Consider the following 20,492-nt stretch of genomic DNA (forward strand, 5'->3'; position numbering starts at 1 on the left):
ACCGCTCCACGTCAATGATCTTATAGCTTACATCGTTGCGCGTGTGACATCATCGTCCTATCGATCGCTTTTTACATAAACGGATACATTTAGCGCTCGCTGACTTGTTTTGTTGTTGAAATTAACAATTCGCGGTTTAGTGGAGCTGAACTCGTGGAGGATTGAGCACACTTCAGCAAACGAGGTCAATAAAGCGGCCCGCAGACAGCCGAACCCAGTGGCTCGTGTTCTAACGAAGTAAGCAATTAAAAAGGATTTGATAAAAGCAACAACTGCTCTGTTTATGACAGAGGGGAGGGAAGAACACAAGGGGAACGTAGAAGTGAAGGTTCACTGTGCAATAGTGACTGCAGTGGACACAGAGCGCGCTCGCGCTGGCTGACCACTGCTGCTGCAGCAGTACGCGCGCGCGGGGATCATTCCAATAGAAATGCGTGAGATCTGATGAACGAGTGCGGTAAGTGAATCGCATTCTTACAGTCGGAGAACGACGCCTAAAATATCCGTATCTATACGTGAGAGCAACAATAACGGCGCTTAAACTATTTCATGCCATTTCTTGGAGCGCCTTTAACAATTGCAAGTTTATAGCAAATGGTTATAAAACAAGTTTAACTCGTCTAATATATACGTGAAAATAAAAAGCTAATTATTACATTTATATGTATTTTTAATCATTCCTTTTATTAACGTTTTCGGGCGCTTTAATAAAAAATAACATGTGTGATGCGTTTGAATGTGACGCGCAGTAGTTTACTCTTTACTGTTAATTCATTTAATTCACAAAGAGATTCACCGTTATAATTATATGCGTCAGTAAAACATCTAACAGCTCATTCTCTCACGACAGCAAACTTTACTGGATAAAAGACACGCTTCTGCTATGAAATTAAATGAAACTTTTTATACGGGTTTATTTTAAAATGGCATACATTGGTTATCCATCTTAATACATAAATTTAATTAGTTGCTCTTTTTTAAAGAAGTAACAATCAAGCTGCCGATAAAGCTCACATAATGAAATACTTCATAGATAATTTATAAAGCTGAAATAAGTGTCTCCTGCATTATCAGGCAGTAAAATTTCATCTGCTGGTGTCCAATTGAGGTCATGTGAGGGTTAAAGCTCTCCGTGTCTCTGTCCAGCTGCGGCTGAGAATCTCTTTCAATGTCACTATAATTTAGCTACTACAATTTTACACTCATATCTCCAAACCCATTTCTGTATATTTGGTAAAATGTAAAAGATCATTCAGAGATTTATTTTATCCTTAAGCCTCAGAAATGTTTTTTTTGGTGAAACAACTTTCTCAGATATTCATCATGTGAACCAAACCGTTTAACCAAAATCTAATTTACCAAAGTGAATAAACTGTTGAATAAATAATATAAATCTTTAACTAAATTTGACGCAATACAATTGATATTATTAAAATTGATGAAAGATTTGCACAGAACAACAGGTCATGGTCATTCGCGTATAACAGCTTTTACATTTGTAATAAACAATCAACCTAATGTTTACTTTCCCTTTATTTTTTTTAAAATCCATAACATTTTAAAATGTTTAAGGGTATTAACCACCTTAATTCGCATATATATTTCGTAATTATTATTATCCTCAGAGTTTTATATTCAAAGTGTTAGTAATAATTTATCTGTTTAATGCAACTGCTTAACTTCAACTCTCTGTGACGAACATTTGCGTCCCTAAAAAAATCTCAAGATGTTTGTAAAACTTTTGTAAGTAAATGTAAATGATCGTGTGTGAAAGGCGCATTTTCCTTCATGGTGCTCAGTAACATTATTCTCACGGGACGCTATGTGTGTGTGTGTGTGGGGGGGGGGGGATTTAGCGTTTGCGGCTCTTGAGCGACACCTGCCGGATCCATCTTTACTGCATCAGTGCTAAAGTTAAGCAAACTGCTTTAAAATAAACACTTCTATCTAAAAGCTACACAAAAACTATTTATAATTGATTAAATTACATCTACAATAACAGCAAATTGACGGCCGGGTGATGATCTCCGAAGTGTGAAGTAAATAAAATAAGCTTTTTAGAATAGCAAATAGTTTTGCACACCAGACACTTTATTTTTTATTATCATTTTGCTTGAATTTATTCGTTTTGTTTCGTAAAATAAAATGTAGCCTACAAAATATATATCTGTTAGGCAGTGTACCACATTCTGTGTTCTATAATCTGTCTGTTTTATTGTGGATATTACAATGAATATTAAAGAATAAACAAATATATATTTTTATAATTAGCCTATTGTTTTAAAATAGCTGTGAACTTTAAAACGTTTCTACATATTATTAAAAATGTATCGTCCATTACAAAAATGTGCAAACCCGTAGCTGTATAATAACACATACATATTTAAATTATAATATTAACATATAGGCACAAACTCAAATTTTCGTATTTTGTATTTTAGTCTTCATTAAAAATTAAAGAAGAAAGCAAAAACGAGACTACTGCACGTGCCACTGAACATATCAGAATATTAGTGTAATTCGATGTGATCAGTAAACCCGCATTCAGACATTGAGGCAGATAATCGACTGTGATCGGCTCAATTCTCTATAGGATATTAAACCCATCCTGGAGCACTGAACCCCGACCAGCTCTTATTTACTTTCATTTTAATATGTCAAGTATCACATATCTCTAAAACATTTTGAATGCTTGTGTGTCTTCGATAAACAAGATATTTATGTAGACGCAAGAAGGAACATGATATGGGTGGATTTGAGCAATAATAACGGGTTATTTTTTTGAAGGCTATGTCGCTCTTCTCGAGAGAGTTAAGACGATAAAAGTTCTGACTTCTGTACATTACACGCTTTATATTAATTGAACTGAATTGTTAAATAAAGTCTTGCGTCATTATGGAACACGCTTTAACAAATATACTCTAATTCTTCTTATACAATAACCGACATGTTAATTACTATATGTGTGCTATTTATGTAACCATCTTACATACATTGTTTTCACAAGCATTTATATATTTTCTATATGTCTTCAAAGCTGTCTTAAATTATCCAGCCACGTGTTAAAAATGTAAAAAATAGTTGTGAAGAAATCCGTTAACTGCATAAACGTGTAAAGCTTTGCATTAGTGTGCTCGTGACGCGTGACATTTCGTGACTATGTGTCACTGCAGTAATGAAACACGAGACACTCCCATAGACCTGACATATAAGCTCAACAGTTTTTACATGTTTGATTTCATTTTTTTAATCTTCCATAGAGACAATGACTTTAATTGGAGAAAATAACTTTTATTAACCATCTCAAGCGCAGTTTACAGATCCAGACCGCAGAAGAGGAATACAAACGTCCTAGACGAGATCCTTTTTTATATGCATCCTCAGGAATCTTATGCCCACACTCTGTCCTGTTTAAACAAATAACCAACAGAAACATATGCTTTTCTATGACTATTCAAATGAATTGTGTAAATCTACACAGCTGTGTGTTCAAATAAACGCCTTTGCCATCTTTGTTGTTGTTTTGCTTCTCTTACATCTTCCCGTTTGACTGTATCTCCCTTGTTTCTGGAGGTGTTTACCCGGGTAATTACCGCACGCTGTCAAACAGTGGGACCGCTGATTTAAATGCGGAGTGAAGTATCAAAGCTCCGGATCCACGAACGAGACGCGGCGAGGATGCGACAGCAGCGCGTGTGATGTTGCTCTGCACGCGCATGACCACGATTTTTACAAGGATTCCTGGTGGCATCTTGCTTATTGATGCTTGAGATTTTAATGAAAGATAATCTGATATGGTCTTGAAATGATAATAAGCAGGCCTAATAGTAATATTTGTTGTAAAATCATCATGAATAGCTAATTGTAAAATATTTGAATGCAGGTTGTCAAGCTTAGGCAACTGTCAGGTTATCTTTATATTGAAATGTCGTTAATTAAGAAGTTTTCAATACATTTTTTTCTAGAAAACCAGACAAAAATGCTTAGGTAGAATGTCATTTTTTTTGTTGCTGTGCTAACGATATATGGAGACCAGTCTCTTCTCATTCTGAATCTCAAAAGTCAAAGTGTTATAATTTTGATTCAAGTCAAGTTTAACTCAAATTGAGAACAGTACTAAAAGCTAAGCAGCATTAAGTAATAATTAAGTCTAAAGTAGTTACTAGAAAACCTGCTGCAAAACTCTTCGATTTTCTGGGTGTGCAAATGTTTGAAGCTCACTCCAGTCTGGAGGGACATGGGAAGTTTAACATTATGAACATGCCTCACCCCTGCAGCTCGGAGGAACACTTCACGCAGGGAAATAGCCATGAATTATTGAGAACCAGCTTGCATTTAAGCTTGATATTGAGAATCAACTCAGAGAGCGGATGAGGAAAAAACACACATTCATATATAAATCTATATCAAAGTTGCGACAGTTGTTTTCACAGTGAAGTGAGTTTGGATGAATTCTGGCCTGTGACTGAACGTTTCACTGTCTGTCAGGGGCGGATGGGATACAAATGCAAACTCTACAAAGCCAGTTCTTCATTTCTGTGCTTGACTCATTATTATTGAAGAGGTGAGCACTCACTGAGCTAAACTCAAATGTGACGGATTAGTTTTAAACAGAATGCAGCTTTTATCAGTCATGTAGCCTACGTGTGTTTATGTCCAACGAACATGCTGCGACAGTTTATTTTTTATTTATCATAAGGTCATTTTACTGGGCAATGATCAGAAACATCAGAAAAATTAAACACTTACTATTATATCGATGTTTCTCTTATTACAGTCGAAATGCCAACGATCCGCCTTGGTTTAGTGAATTTCTACAGTAATTAAAATAATGTATTCAATACTAACATCACTGAGACTACAAGAGCTTTCTTAAAGCTTACGTAACAGCTCGATATAGCGTTAACAAATCTAACGGGATGTGACGTCACAGCGGGTCAATATTTTGAAACCCTTCCTGTTATATCCACAGGGGGCGACATCGGATATTTATGCGCAAAGAGCGATTTAATAAGAAAAACTTTGACCTGTTCGCTGCGTAAATCCTATTGAACATTAGAATGAGTGTCTCCCAAGTGAGAGTATGTTGACATAAAATGTACAGATCCAAGAAAACTCTAACGGCTGATATTGAAGCACAAATCACTGCAAGAATGGATGTAGGGTTAAAATTAGGGATGCACAGATAGGATTTCTTTGGGCCGATACCATTTTTATATGATTTTTATATTTTTATACGATTTGAACAAACAACTCTTTGCCGATACCGATATGGGTCAATTGCATACAGTACTATGCAATACTAGCTAGTTTTTCTGCATTCAATTTATTTAACTGAACATGAATTGGATCCATTTAAGATTTCAAGAGAGGCACAACTGTAAATGTGGCTAAATGAAAATGTAAGTTAAGATAAAAATCAATAAGACAACATGACAATCATCAAATGTTATTTTTGCTATGCAATATTTATTTTATTAAAAACCTTAACTCAAATTTGACCTAAAATGGATAATTTCCTTTATATATTTAAATAAAGTCTGTGCTGGTGCAATTTACATTAATTATTTTGCTCAGGACATGCAGTTAATTAATAAAAAAGAGGACCTATGAAATTCTCTGAAATTTCTTTTTTCGTGGTGTACAACTATGTTTATTAGAACCAGTATTACATCTTTTGTTTTTTTCTTTTGCTGTTTTAAGTCTACTTACATTTAATTACTTGTTTTGTAAATCTTTAGTAGCAGTTTTGTTATGCGGTTAACTGGACTTTTATTTTGGCGATGGACTTTAATTTTGACGTCTTGCCGCAAAGTTTGACAGCAGCTTCACTCAAATGAAGCTGTAAAATGCGCCTCAGGTAAACTCTTTTAGAGCAGCGCTGATTCAGTCTATGTGTTCGCCTCCACCAGATGCTAAAAAGTCCACTACAGTAAGTTACACAAAACCACACCACTCATTCACACGCAGAACTAGCAGATTGCGTTTTTAAACAGCAGCTGAATAATTATTAGCGCTATATATAGCACAATTTGAATTTCGTAAGCTGTTCAGCGGTACTTTCGGTCGTGTTTGATACTTTCCATCTGTGTTTTCCGCTTCACGGAAATCAAAGGGCCCTAATAAACCTAAAACATGCTATTGCCGATATGCCGATGGTGTTTAATTAATCCGATATAGCCGATACATAGGTGCATTCCTAGTTAAAATTCATGGTGAGATGGCTGAAAAAAAAGCTTAATAGGACAAAGTATGTTTAGTGCTGCTAATATTGTAGAAAACGCCTAGATATGGTCAACCTCAGCTGTCTAAGAGCGGTCTTCAGTGCCAGTCTTATTGAGATGGTAAAACATGCAAAACGCTGGCGGGTGTTTGCGCTTCCACATTAAGCACGCTTGGCGGAAAACAACATTTAAGTAACAAACCGATTTTAATATCCAGTAATGCAGACTAAAATGGTGAAAACATATCATTTTCATGTTAAATGTCAGTTTTACGATACAAAAACATTCAGAGACCTTCACTAGTTCACGCTAAACCACATGGCCTTGCCTCGGGTGTATTGTTAGGTTGTGGTTAGCCTTTGAAAACAACAATATTAGTTCCAAATATTCCAAATGTAATACCTACAACTCGTTCCTTCATTTTGTTTCTACATTATGTGTATTTGAGCTATTTTAACTAAAAGTTTCTACAACTTTTGTAATTTGATGTCTATGCTGTAGCTACACAGGGGTTTCATAAAAAAATGGAATTTATATGATCACTTGCTGACTCTTATGTCATTCCAAATGCTCTTTCATAAAACATAGATTGTATTCCAATCTGGTAATATCTATTGACCATGTGTTTACTTTCTTCACTGACACTTACGAGCATGAAAAGACAAGACATGGTCTGAGCTGTTGTTATCTAATTTGCACTCCAAATATCTTCAAATGCACATGTGTAGATCAAGGAATGTAAAAGAAAATGTTTTTGGACCTTGGTATTTCTAAATCCTGCGTACGGCCCTGACTGCAACAGGACAGACGATGCATTGAATTAATCAATTAAATAATAGCCTACAGTAAACATTACATAAGAAATAAGGAATGAAGAAAAGATTAAATGTAAAGTGGAGTTGTATTTTGATATTTGAGATTGTACACAATTACAATGTTCATTTAGGCCACAACTGTCAAATTCCGTTATGCATTATGTGTTTCAGTAGGCTACTTACAGTATTCTTTTGATTCACTCTTAAAGTTTATCATTCACTGCTTATGTTAAGTGTATACTATAACCAGCACTCGTTTTGGATTTTCCTCAAAATAGTTGCACTAACAATCTTACCTGACCTTTAAAAAACTTTAGTCAAATCTCTATGCAATGTAAGGCTTCCTAATCCCCACACAATAATGAGGTAATTGTGAATTGGTGTACTATAATTGTGCGAGTAAACTAAAAGTCTATTAGCCATTTAAATCCCATACTCTGCGGTGCACTGCACAGAATTCACAAGAGATTCTAATGTCTCTGAGGACTTTTAATATGTATGAGAAACATCAAAGAGCTATATCCTGACATGTGGCGTCTCCAAGTCAACAAGCTTATTATCACATATACTGTATGCAAATATGTTTCACAATGTTCTTGCCTTCTGTTTGCAGCAGACCCATGGCAAATACAGATCATACGTCTGAGTTAGAAACTGATAATAATTACAGGAACTACTCGTGTTTGAGTTCCTCATTATTTGATATTGCATGTGTATCTTTTTTTGAATCCCATGAATGGATCTAAACTTGATGATGTGAATGACATTCAGAGGGTCGTGAGACGTTTGTTTTTGAAACCTGATTGCATTATTTTCATTTAAGGGCACATCTCTTTATAATGAAGAGCTCATCTCAAACAAATATTAAATGCTTAACATTTGGAGTCGATTCTAAAAGTTATTTGCCCATGTTACAGATCTGTTTGTCAAAAGTCTCCTTAGTGATGTTTATGGTGAATTAATACATTTCTTTGATCATCATAAACGTGTCTAAAAATAATGTAGTAAGAGGAGAATTTACTGTGATTGGTTCATTTATTACAGATTGAAGATGATTCTAGCGCAGTTATTCCTTTGTATGTGTTTTTTAAATATACAAAACTAAAAAAACTGAATGGACTGTCAGAGTTTGTCTTGAGGAGAGGATGTCATCATAGATTCTGGTAATTGAATTCTTCCAGCATCTTCATTTCTATAAGAAGCAAATTTGTGCACTATTGTCATTATGATTTTTTCTAGCATTTAGGGTGCAAATTCAAATCCTGAGTGAGATTTCTGAATCATTCAAACTGTATCATCAACCAATTGAGGCCACGTCATAAACATGTTTCTACAGTTCAGAGGAGAGATTTGATTCATTGTGAACATCACTCGCTTTGAAACGCAGAACACAAGATGGGACTGTTGTGAATGCATGTCGCACTTATCAGAATCCCTGTTCATTGACCAGCACTCCCAGCTGAGTGTCCGGCGTGAAACAGAAGTGTGTTTTCATGACAGTGTGTACTGTAGGCCGCGGCAGTTTGTCAACCGGCAGGCGTGCGCGTGTGTAGATGAGAGTATCTATCATCACGTCCAGCAGAAATGATGGAATTGTCACGAAGCCGTCGCCTTCATCCTTTTGTTCCCCGCTGCAGTCAGAACAGAGCCGGGTCTCTGTGAATCTTGTATTCTCCTTTAATAGTCACTGGTAGTTAATTATTAAAGGTATGTATTTGAATGATAAATCTACTAGTTATACAGAAGTAGGCAAAGCAGGCACATGGCCTCAGGCTAAATCCCTCCATTACTCATTATTTTCCAGCCTCCTGCCTCCATTTCCCTGCTGCATCCCGTTTTTATGTCATCTCCAAAAAACATCCAGGCATTCCTTTGTACTTTCCATCTCCTCCCGCTATGACCACGAAAAAAAAGAATCCCTCCCCTCGGTATGTATAGCTGGTGCTTCTTGAAGTGGGATGTCACACCTGTCTTCCATTTAATGAATGGCTTTCTTCGATGTGTCCCAGAATTCCAGACACTCTCCTCGGGAAGCTGATGGCGAATCCACCGGCACGGCGCCCCGCGTGTCAGCACTCATCCGGCGTCATGCGAATTACTGTACATCATTAGCCGTGTCGGGAACGACGCCTCTCGCAGGCCACGCGCGGTCCTGCAGACGCCTGCGAGGAGAGCCGCAGAAGAAAACAAAGAACTTTTCTCTCGGTCCCTCTCCTCCAGACCATCATCTCCTCTGGATTTATGAATAAAATAGTACACGCTCAGAATAGGATGACGGCAGTGCAGTAACTGTCAAATGCCGAGATGAAATAATAAATTCAGGTGCCTTTTTCTGCTCGGTTGAAGGAAACTTTGTTCTTTCACAGGCTGGGTTTTCTTTTTTGTTTTAGTTGTCAGTGGATGATTTTAAAATATTTTTCTCTTACTTCTGCAAGTTTTTTCACGACTCCTTCAAGGAGCTCAAAAGTTCTAACTGTATATTCTGCTTCTTTTAAAGGTTTGAGAGAATGGTTCTGTGTGAAGGAAACCCCGAGCGCTTCGTTCATCTAATGCAGAACATTCATCGAATTTATGTCCTTAAAATGTAATAAAACCGACACTGAACATCATTATAGCTCACGTCAGTTTATTAGAATCTTTGATTGAAGTGCGAAATGTCTTTTGATGGCCGATTGTGTTGAAGAATTGTGCAGAGGCCATTTTCAGTGTGTGTGAAACCCACATCAGTCATTTACAACAGAACGAAATCCTTGATCTTGAATAGTCTCTTTGCTGCTCAACATTGTTCATGAGTTATCTCACATTATTTGTTGTGAATGTGGAGTAACTGGACAAAGCATCATTGTTTTATCATCGGATGGTTTTGTAATGTGATTGTCTGAGGCTGTTCATTCAAGTAACCATTGAAAAACACACAAATGTCAAGATTGAAAAAAACTATAATTTCATTAAAGCATCGGATGAATTCAACTTCACTTTGATTAAAATGCGTTCCACATTTGTGTCCAGTGTTTGTGTGTGGTTGGTACAGAACATCTCAACGTTAGCAGAACACACTTGACGAATAAAATAAAAACCCAGCTCGCTGTAAGCGTGACATATTACAGCCATTGACATGGGAGCGACTTCCTGTACCGCGACTCATTTACAAGTCGGGAATAATTGAAGAAAGTTGGAAGTCGTCTGTCAGATGTTGGGCTGATGGCCTCTTTGTCTCAACTCTGACTCTAATTGCGTGTGACGTTTATAAAGAGTTCCGATTCAATTTCTATTCATTTCCGTGAGTAAGATAGCTGTACATCCTCCTGCCATCTGCCGAGCAATGAGGAAGACGATCTGTTTGAGAACCTTCCATTCCGCTATGAAGATATAATTGTTCCCCCTTAGCCGCAAAACAAAGAGCAATCAAACGATGTTTATTTTTCATTTCCCATGCATGTTTTATCGCAGCATATGCCAGCGTGCGCTACAGCGGGAAGACTCTATCTACACGAAGAAAGAAATGATTTCTGCTGTGTGTATATGTGTGAGATAACCAGAGAGTGAACATTATCACATTGCTACATTATCATCGTTCATACTCTTAAACTCGTCCTGGGAGTGAGAAAGAGACAGAGAGAGAAAGAGCTTGCGTGTGTTCTGGTCGTCTCAGGCGGCCGAGAGAGTTCAGTTCAGCCCCAGAGTCATTTCACCGACCCCCATACGCAATGAAAAATCGTTCTGTCCCAAACCGCCGGATTCGGCCTGTCATTGTCTAATACGCCGATTGATTCATTGTGTGAATGGATCAAGAATATGTCCCTCTGTCGAGACTATTATCCGCCTCGGCCCATCGCTCATGCTGTAATGATGACAGCCAATGTTCTTTCTAATTTTTGTTCTTGCTGAGCTACACGTATTTCTATTGGTCGGACCCTTTGACTGGGTAGAAAGGGCCCGTCTCTTGACCCGAGTTCACTGTCACATCCTTTACAAAGATACTCAAGTTCAGTGCTAAAGATCTTCAAAAAACACATTTTGGTGAATTCACTCTTTGAGGTCTTTTTATGGAGTAACGTGTGACATATAAAATACTCATTACAAATATCTAGGCTAACGGTGCTTGGATGATTGTTTTTTAATATTGCTAAATAATTTAGAGGCTACGCATTAGGCTTTATTATTTTGCTTTCAAGATAAAAAACTCTCATGATCTCATGATAACAAGACAGAAATTTGCTGATCCTCTGAGGGCTTTAAGTTCTCTGTGCTTGAAAAATATTTTGTATGTTTTTAGTTCCTCTGGATGACACTACAAACCACTTTCGGACCGAACGCTTTTACAAGCCAAATTATCATGACAGAAGCATCTACAGTTTGCATTTGTTGTAATTAAATGATGCATAACCACGACTACGTAAACAATATTTCTGAGCAGAAATTTACCCCAATGTTTTTTTAATGCTCAAGCATTTGTCACATGACATGTGGATTTATTATTGTAAACTATGACATACATGAGAAACAACCAAGACAGGCAATTCTCACCTTAAATATAGAAACAAACACTGTTTATACATATAATTTAATCCACAACCAATGTGCTTAAGTAATCACTGTTTACTGTTTACACATTTAACTGATTGTCAAACACTGATCTAAAAACGCCCAACACACGCCCACCATGGACCCCAAACAAGCCCAACACTAACCCCAAATACACCTAGCACTGACCCCAAAAAACACAAAACATACGGCCAACACTGACCCCAAACACGGCCAAAACAAACTCAACACATGCCCAACACTGACCCAAACACGCCCAACACTGACCCATTATTGACCCCAAACACCCAACACTGACCCGAAAATCACCCAACATAAGGCCAACACTAATCCAAACACAAACTCAATCCACGGCAAACACTGACCCCACACACGCCCAACACTAACACAACAAACGCTCAACACTGACCCAAATACGCCCAAAACTAACCCAACACTGACCCCAAACACACGTTGCACTGTTCCTAAAACCGCTCAACATATGGCCAACACTAACCCCAACAACATCCTACACACATTCAACACATGCCCTACACTGACCCCACACAGGCCCAACACAGACCCAAACACGCCCAACACCAACCAAACACTGACCCAACACATGCCAAACACTAACCCAAACACGCCCAATAACGACCTGAAACACGCACAACACTGACCCAAACACACCCAACACTAACCCAACACACGCTCAACACTGACCCAAATACGCCAAACACTGGCCCAACACTAATCCCAAACACACCCAGCACTGACCCTAAAAAGGCCCAATACTGACACCACACACCCAACACTTACCCCACACACGCCAAACACAAGCCCACCACTGACCCAAACATGCCCAACACTGACCCAAAATATGCCCAACAATAAGCCAACACTGACCCAACTCATGGCCGACGGTGAACCAAACACGCCCCACAATGACCCCGAACACGCCCAACACTGACCCAAACACACCCAACACTGACCCAAACACGGCAAATAATGACCCCAAACATGCCTAACACTGACCCAAACATGCCTAACACTAATCCAAACACATCCAGCACTGACCCAAAGACGCCCAACACCTAGTCAACACTGACCCAAACACGCCCAACATTGACCCCAAAAACGGCCAACACTGACCCAAACACACCTTACACTGACCCAAACACGCCCAACACCAACACACACCTATCTCTCACTCAAACACCCCAAACACTGACCCAAACACGCTTAACACTGACCCGAACACGCCCAACAATGACCCCAAAAACGCCCAACACTGACCCAAACATGCTTTTCACTGACCCATACACGCTTAACATTGACCCAAGCACGCCCGACACTCACCCAAACATACCCGATACTGACCCAAAAATGCCCAACACTGACCCCCCACGCACAGTTTATGCTTTTAGCAAGCCACAAGCTAATGTTATTGCACTTGGATTTCATTTCTGATAGCTGATCATTTTATTCCTCAATTGAGCAGATTTACAGCATGCATTATATCTCCTGACCACAGCACTGCTCTTATCTGTAATGAAAGAAAGGAACTCATTAATCAACAGACCTGCCTAACACATTAAATGTACATGGTGAGTAAACACACTCCACAACTCATCCATTCCTGACCTGTGTAGAGAGAACATTGAGAAAAACCTTCATTCTATTTGTCACAATTTCACATCTGCTGTTTTTGAATCAATGAACCATGAGGCCATAAACCGCATTACAACCTCGCATAAATTTGTCTGATTTGTGGCGGGAGTAACTAATTCCTTGAGTACATTTTAGAAAAACAAGCAGCCAGCCCTGAAATTGCAATTCTATAAAGGCTTTAAATTACTGACTACGGTATCAGAACTGGCGTGATGTGTGCGTTATGGAAGGCGACGTTGTTCCCAGGGATTGAGTCAATAAAAGGCAAGATGACTGGGGCATGTACTCAAACAGAATTAAAAGGAGACGAGATAGAGGCCTGCAGAAGACGTGTCTCATTTACAGCTGCAGGCCATGCGTTTAATTCACACGCCTGCAGAGTGTTTTAAATCATACAGAGAGAAGGGAGGCTTGAGTCTGAGAATGTGCTCGTGATAAAAGCGTTGAATCAGTGTTTTTTCATTATGGATGTTCTCCGTAAAACAAGTGATTTGTGTAGTTTTGTCCGGTTGGTCCGTTATACTGCAAATATTCATGAAATACTGTTTTAGAACATTGAGCTTTTAGGCAATTTTGTGAAGCTTTTCTTTCTTTACCACACCTATAATGCCCAGAAATCTCCTCCCAATACCCATAACCCTGTTAATGTTCTGAAAACCCCTCATAACACCCAGAGCCCTCTATAGACGGTTTTAGCGGTTTTTATGTGGCCCAAACTTAACTTCCGGTAGACCTTTGCAAAGAATCAATAGATGTTAAGTAGTTTTAGAGACTCTTTCCACAATAAACTCTTCATGCGGTTTGTCTGTACATTTACACAACAACGACATTTTGGGGGACTAAAAACGCAAACTTCATACCCGACACTCATTATTTTTTCAGTGTAGACTTTGAAGGCGTCGTTTTCCAAAAACAATGACGTCATAGGCATGCGTATCACGCGTTCAGTCTGTAGGCATGCTCAAGTATTGATCATGTGCTGCAGGATATACTCCTTATTATTTCTCCTGCAAAGAGTAGATATACTGCACCACTACAACCAGCGAAGACATAGAGCCTCATTCATGTAACATTTATAAGTTCAGAGTAATTTGCATTTATATCAGACCTTCCTGAAAACTCTCCGGATTTACAGATAATTCGTAAATGTCCGATTTTGTAGTAAATATCTTCATATTATGATTTCCAATCATTCGTGAACAAGGGCGCGCATGCACGCTTATTCACAATTAGCATAATCGCCTCCTAAGAATTTCAGATAGGCAAATTAGGCATTTAGGAATGCTGGCTTTCCTGTGGCTCAGTGGTTAGAGCATGGTGGTAGCAACGCCAAGGTCATGGGTTCGATCTAAGGGGATTTCACATACTTGGAGAAACAAATGTTTAGGACAATGCAATATAAGTCACTTTGGATAAAAGCCTCTGCCAAATACATATATCTAAATGTAATGTTGGAATCTCTTGTTTGGCTACATTATATTTCATAAATGCATAAGATACCAATAGGATATATGCTTACCAATAAATGAATCAATTAAACTGTGTCTACCAAAGCATAAGCCAGCTAAAATAATGCCTGGTGGTCTTCTGACAACGACCATCTGGTTGCTCCTGAGAACCCTTTGGAGGCACTGCGGGTAATCCTGGAGAAATGTAGGTTGCTGTGATTTGAAATATCTGCAAAAGTTACCTAGTATCTTATTAGTATCTTACTAGTATCTTATTAATGTAGTGTTTGTCTCATTTCATATCCACTGTGATTGGACGGCTGCGTAAAAAAGGATAACTCTGCTTTTTACCCAAAGTTAAAGATTAAAATAGGGTTTAAGACGCTATCATTATGACACACACTGACTCAAAACGCAGTGTCATCATCAGTTTGTCTAAAAGAATGCAGAATGTTACGTGCAGTTTACGCATCATTTACACGTGGTATGGAGCAGATGTTCGTTTTTTTCTTACCAACTAACATTTTCACGAATCCGAAAATTTACGCTAGAATGACTTTATGAGCGGTTAACACAAAAATATCCGTAGTAACTGACGTGAGATTGAGTCGTCCAGGAACTTGCGCTGAAGCTTACATTACTTACATTTTTCAAATATACTCTTGATTTAATTTATTACAAATAATATACAGTAAATAATTAAATATAAAATAAAATTGTCAAATTAATAGCAATACTGATAACCAAACACAGAACGGAAGTTAACTTCTGGCCAGGTGCGTGCATCAGGTGAAACTGTCTATAGTGCCCTAAAAAAATTCAGGAAAAAACAAGAAGCACCTACGTTTCTTAAATTCAGGTATTTACAGTTTGGACCAAAGGACCAAAATAACCAATTATTATAGATTCACAGGTCTCTGTGTCACTCTGTAAGAACAAAACACATGTTCTATAATAAAATGGCATAGTTCAGACCTAAACAGATATTTCAATGGTAATTTAAAAAAGTAAAATAAATTGTAGTGAAAGAATATCAATCGGCCAGCCAATAATAATTTATTTGAAAGCTCTGAAATTAAATTCATTAAAGGACTGTAGAGTAAAAAAATGATTGGAAGTATACCTAAAAGTGTCAGTTTTATAGCGCACGGGCCGTACAATATCATTTGAAAAGAGTGTGATTATATTTGAGATGTGTCCTGCAGCATTAGCAGAGAGCTCGTAAAGAGCAGAAATTTAATATGATGCTTTCAGTCAGTTTAATTGAATTTTAATTGCCACTTTGGGCAGAAGGTTTAGATCGGATCGATAAAATATGAAAGATTCAGTGCTTTAGTTTGGAACCCTCTCCAGTTTCCCTCCGCAGAACATCTCAGTCAGAGAACGGCTGCGTGTTTATGAGCTGTTTTCAGTGTTTCTTCACATGTCAGACAGTAAGGAGTGGATAAATTCCACTGAAGTGAGCGCTGTGGATTCCTGTAATTGAGGGGCGGGGAAAGAGCCCTCGGTCACCTTCAGAGGGAAACCCTTAATGTGCCAGAGCTATAAATATTTTGAAATGTCACACCTCGCCAAGACAGCGTCAGAGCCCGATCAGCCCGTATATCAAGCGCCGGGACAGAAAGATGGCTCTCTGGTATTTTAGAAATAATTACTAATGCAAAAAAGGGTAATGAATGGAGCTATAAATTCACCTTAAAAGGACTATTAGCAGAAGATTGTTTGATAAAACTCAAGAAAATGACCCTCACTGGATAATTCCCACCAGCCATCACTAATGAAAATGTAAAACAGTTTGCACGATGTCATCCAAGGTGGCGATAAATGGTAAACTGCTGACATCATACGTCATGTGACATCCAACGATTTGCAGGAATTTTAGGAATATACAAATGTTTTGAGTGACTCTCTAAAACAAATGGTGCCAAAAGTGGTTATTGTCTCGTAATCATAGGAGAACCACATTTAGTGCACTATAGAACCATGTATCTTAATGCTTCGGCGGTTCTTCAACGGTTCTTCGGGGTTCTTTGGGATGACTGAGGTGCTATATAGCACCGCATCTGTATGAAGAACCTGCGTAACCTCTGTGTGGTTCTTCAGCGATCCTTTATCCTCATCCCAAAGAACTGTTGAAGAACCAAGATATGGTTCTTTACAGCCCTTAAAGTGATTCCCCTATATGATTATGAGCCATGAAACACTTTTAGTGTTACAGACTACCATTTTTGCGTGAAATGTTTTATTCTATATAAACTTTGCCACTCACACAGTAAATCCAGATAAATTAAAACATGATTGAAATGAATGGTTAATTGTGTGTGTTGGAGTGGAGAACACGGGGATCTTCTCGTCTATACATCACATGAGAAGGAGACAGTAGTCAATTTAAAACTTCAATGACAAACAGCCCATCCCACAGACTGATGGACTCCACAAACACGCAAGTCCACCAGCTGTACACGTGATCAAAATATATTTAATGATTCCAAATTCAAGTTTTTATTTTGCAAAGTCGAAAGTTTATTACTTTTAAAATTGAAGAAAAAATTAAATCTAAATACTACACACAATTAAATGTAAAGAACATGTTGAATATTAAACGTAAAGGTTTGCCATGGGTTGGTTTGAAGTATAAAGTAATGTACACTCACCTAAAGGATTATTTGGAACACCTGTTCAATTTCTCATTAATGCAATTATAGTGGTGGTGTAATGGTGTGGGGGATGTTTTTTTGGCACACTTTAGGCCCCCTTAGTGCCAATTGGGCATCGTTTAAATGCCACGGCCTACCTGAGCATTGTTTCTGACCATGTCCATCCCTTTATGACCACCATGTACACATCCTCTGATGGCTACTTCCAGCAGGATAATGCACCATGTCACAAAGCTCCAATCATTTCAAATCGGTTTCTTGAACATGACAATGAGTTCACTGAACTAAAATGGCCCCCACAGTCACCAGATCTCAACCCAATAGAACATCTTTGGGATGTGGTGGAACGGGAGCTTCGTGCATCCCACAAATCTCCATCAACTGCAAGATGCTATCCTATCAATATGGGGCAACATTTCTAACGAATGCTTTCAGCACCTTGTTGAATCAATGCCACATAGAATTAAGGCAGTTCTGAAGGAGAAAGGGGGTCAAACAAAGTATTAGTATAGTGTTCCTAATAATCCTTTAGGTGAGTGTATATATAAAATGAGGAAATACATAAAGAAACATGCGCTTTTTGTAAAGCAGCTATGAAAAAATAGAATGTGAATTAAACTGAAATACTTACAACATTCTTACTACAGAAATTTAATTCTGTTATTTTTCAAAAGTCGTATAGATTCTGATATTATTAAAACGCAAGAATCAAGCTATACATTTTATCAGTCTGTGTGTTCTGTTCACTGGTAAACCCATAACATTCTGAGCTGCTAACACAATGATCAACTAGTTGGGCTACAAACTGGAACACCTAAAGGTGTATGACAGAAATTTCACATGTATCTCTCACATATCTCACAGGTATCTAACATGTATCTCACACATATGGGACCCTGGACCAGAAAACCAGCAAAAAGGGTAAATTATACAAAAATAAGCTTTCCATTGATTTTGCTGAGATACAACTATTACAAAATATGGAATCTGAGGGTGCAAAAAACACATTTAAAGTTGTTAATCGTAGGTGCTCTGGCAGTCCGTTGCTCAGAAGAAACAGGTTTGTTTTAACACTCTTTATTGGGTTACCGCTGCAATGATGTTGCGGAGAGAAGATGAATCACAAAGCAGAAATTCTTATCTTTACATAGATACCAAACTTGAGTGGGTAATTCTCAAAGAGCGGCAGCAGGGAGTGAAGTTTGTAGGTGTGTTTCCGCTCATTTTTTTTCACGATTTTGCTGCTTCCACTCACCAAAATAACATTTTTATATATTTACTGTAGGGAATTTACAGAATATCTTCATGAATCATGATCTTTACTTAATATCCTAATGATCTTTGGCATTAAAGAAAGACGCATCATTTTGACCCATACACTGTTTTGTTGGCTATTGCTACAAATATTCCTGTGCACCTTTCGGTTTTGTGCTCCAGGGTCACATATCTCAAATTTCTCTAACACATATCTCACACACGTCTCCAATATATCACGCATATCTCATATGTACCTCACAAATATCTCGCATGTATCTCACACACATCTGAAATGAATATCACACATCACTCAGATATATCTCACACCTATCTTGTATATCTCAAATGTATCTCACATGTATCTCACACACATCTCAAATGTACCTCACACATCTCTCATATATCTCACACACATCTCAAATGTATCTCACAAATATCTCACATGTATCTCCGACACATCTCAAACGTATATCACACGTATCTCGCACACAATTCAAATGTATCTTACAAATATCTCACACGTATCTCAAAAATATCTCACATATATCTCAAATGTATCTCACATGTATCTCAAATGTATCTCACATGTATCTCACACATCTCAAATGTATATCACACACATCTCACATGTATCTCACATATCTTCAAATGTTCATATGTGTGTCATACACATCTCAAATGTTTCTCACACATATCTCATTTATCTCACACGTATCGCGCAGATATCTCAGATGTATCTCACAAATATCTCACACACATCTCAAATGTCTTGTACATGTATCTCACACACATCTCCAATGTATCTCACAAATATCTTACACATATCTCACAAATATCTCACATGTATCTCACACATATTTCGAATGTATTTCAGAAATATCTATCGTGTATCTCACACTTTTCTCAAACGTATCTCACACAAATCTCAAATGTATCTCACATTCATCACACACATCTCAAATGTATCTCACATGTATCACACATATCTCAAATGTTCATATGCATCTTAAACGTATCTCACAGATATTTCAAATGTATGTAAGATGTATATAAAATCACACGTATCTCACGTAACTTCACAGGAGAAAATCATCTTCCAGCACTCACAGTACAAATCGCAAAAGATTTTGAGAACATTTTCCATGCAATCATTAGCACACGCAATGAAATGAGTTGATGTAACCTGTCGACTGAGTCGAGGTGCTGAGCCGATAAAAAACTCATGAAGTGACAAATGCTTTGTGGTTCAGGTCTTTGGCTACAGGCCTCTGAGAAACATTGTGTGAATATTTATACTCTCCTCCGAGACACGCTATGACAATAGCTGCTGTCATGTACATGCAGTGTGGAATTGCTTTAATACCCTTTCCTTGTACAACAGCTGAAAATTGCTTGGCTAAAACTATATATTATGAATCCTATATTGTCTCCTGCTTATGTATTATCCCCAAAGAAAATCCCACCCTGGGCCTGGTATCCTGTCTGACGGACACACCATTATTCACAGGCAACATTTCAATAGGCCGAGAGCGTTGCTGAGAGACGCTAAAACACTTGCTGAAGATTAATCCTCACGCTCCTGCCTTCAAACTCCACGTCTCCTGCTTTAATCAAAAACTTTTTATCATCCCCAGTGTATAAAACGCAATGTTCTCATTACTCTACACCGGCTACGATGACACCGTATTAAAGGAAGAATCTGCTCTGTTCTCACACTGCAAACGGTACGCTCTCACCAAGTAAAAAAAGTGTCATAGAAACACAGAATTGGGTTTGCGTTGCCCTACAAACGGCTGCTTTCATAAAAAATGAGTTCACTGCAAAACAGTCAGCAGAAACTAATGCATTGTCAGTTCACATGGTGTTCTTCCACAAACAGAGAGGAATGTCTTACGA

The 20,492-nt window shown here is 38.1% G+C and overlaps 1 long non-coding RNA gene across 2 annotated transcripts; it reads left to right on the plus strand.

Annotated features, from left to right (window-relative positions):
* The first annotated feature begins 7 nt into the window (after positions 1–7).
* On the plus strand, positions 8–9,980 carry LOC130437410 (uncharacterized). 2 transcript variants are annotated; one of them, XR_008909181.1, is made up of 3 exons: positions 8–8,967; positions 9,049–9,361; positions 9,537–9,980. It is a non-coding gene; the product is annotated as an uncharacterized LOC130437410 (long non-coding RNA). The 2 variants fall into 2 exon arrangements; XR_008909182.1 differs by having other exon boundaries at positions 8–8,746; positions 8,844–8,967; positions 9,049–9,980.
* Positions 9,981–20,492: the final 10,512 nt, after the last annotated feature.

The sequence above is a fragment of the Triplophysa dalaica genome, chromosome 15, assembly GCF_015846415.1.
Source record: "Triplophysa dalaica isolate WHDGS20190420 chromosome 15, ASM1584641v1, whole genome shotgun sequence".
NCBI lineage: Eukaryota > Metazoa > Chordata > Actinopteri > Cypriniformes > Nemacheilidae > Triplophysa > Triplophysa dalaica.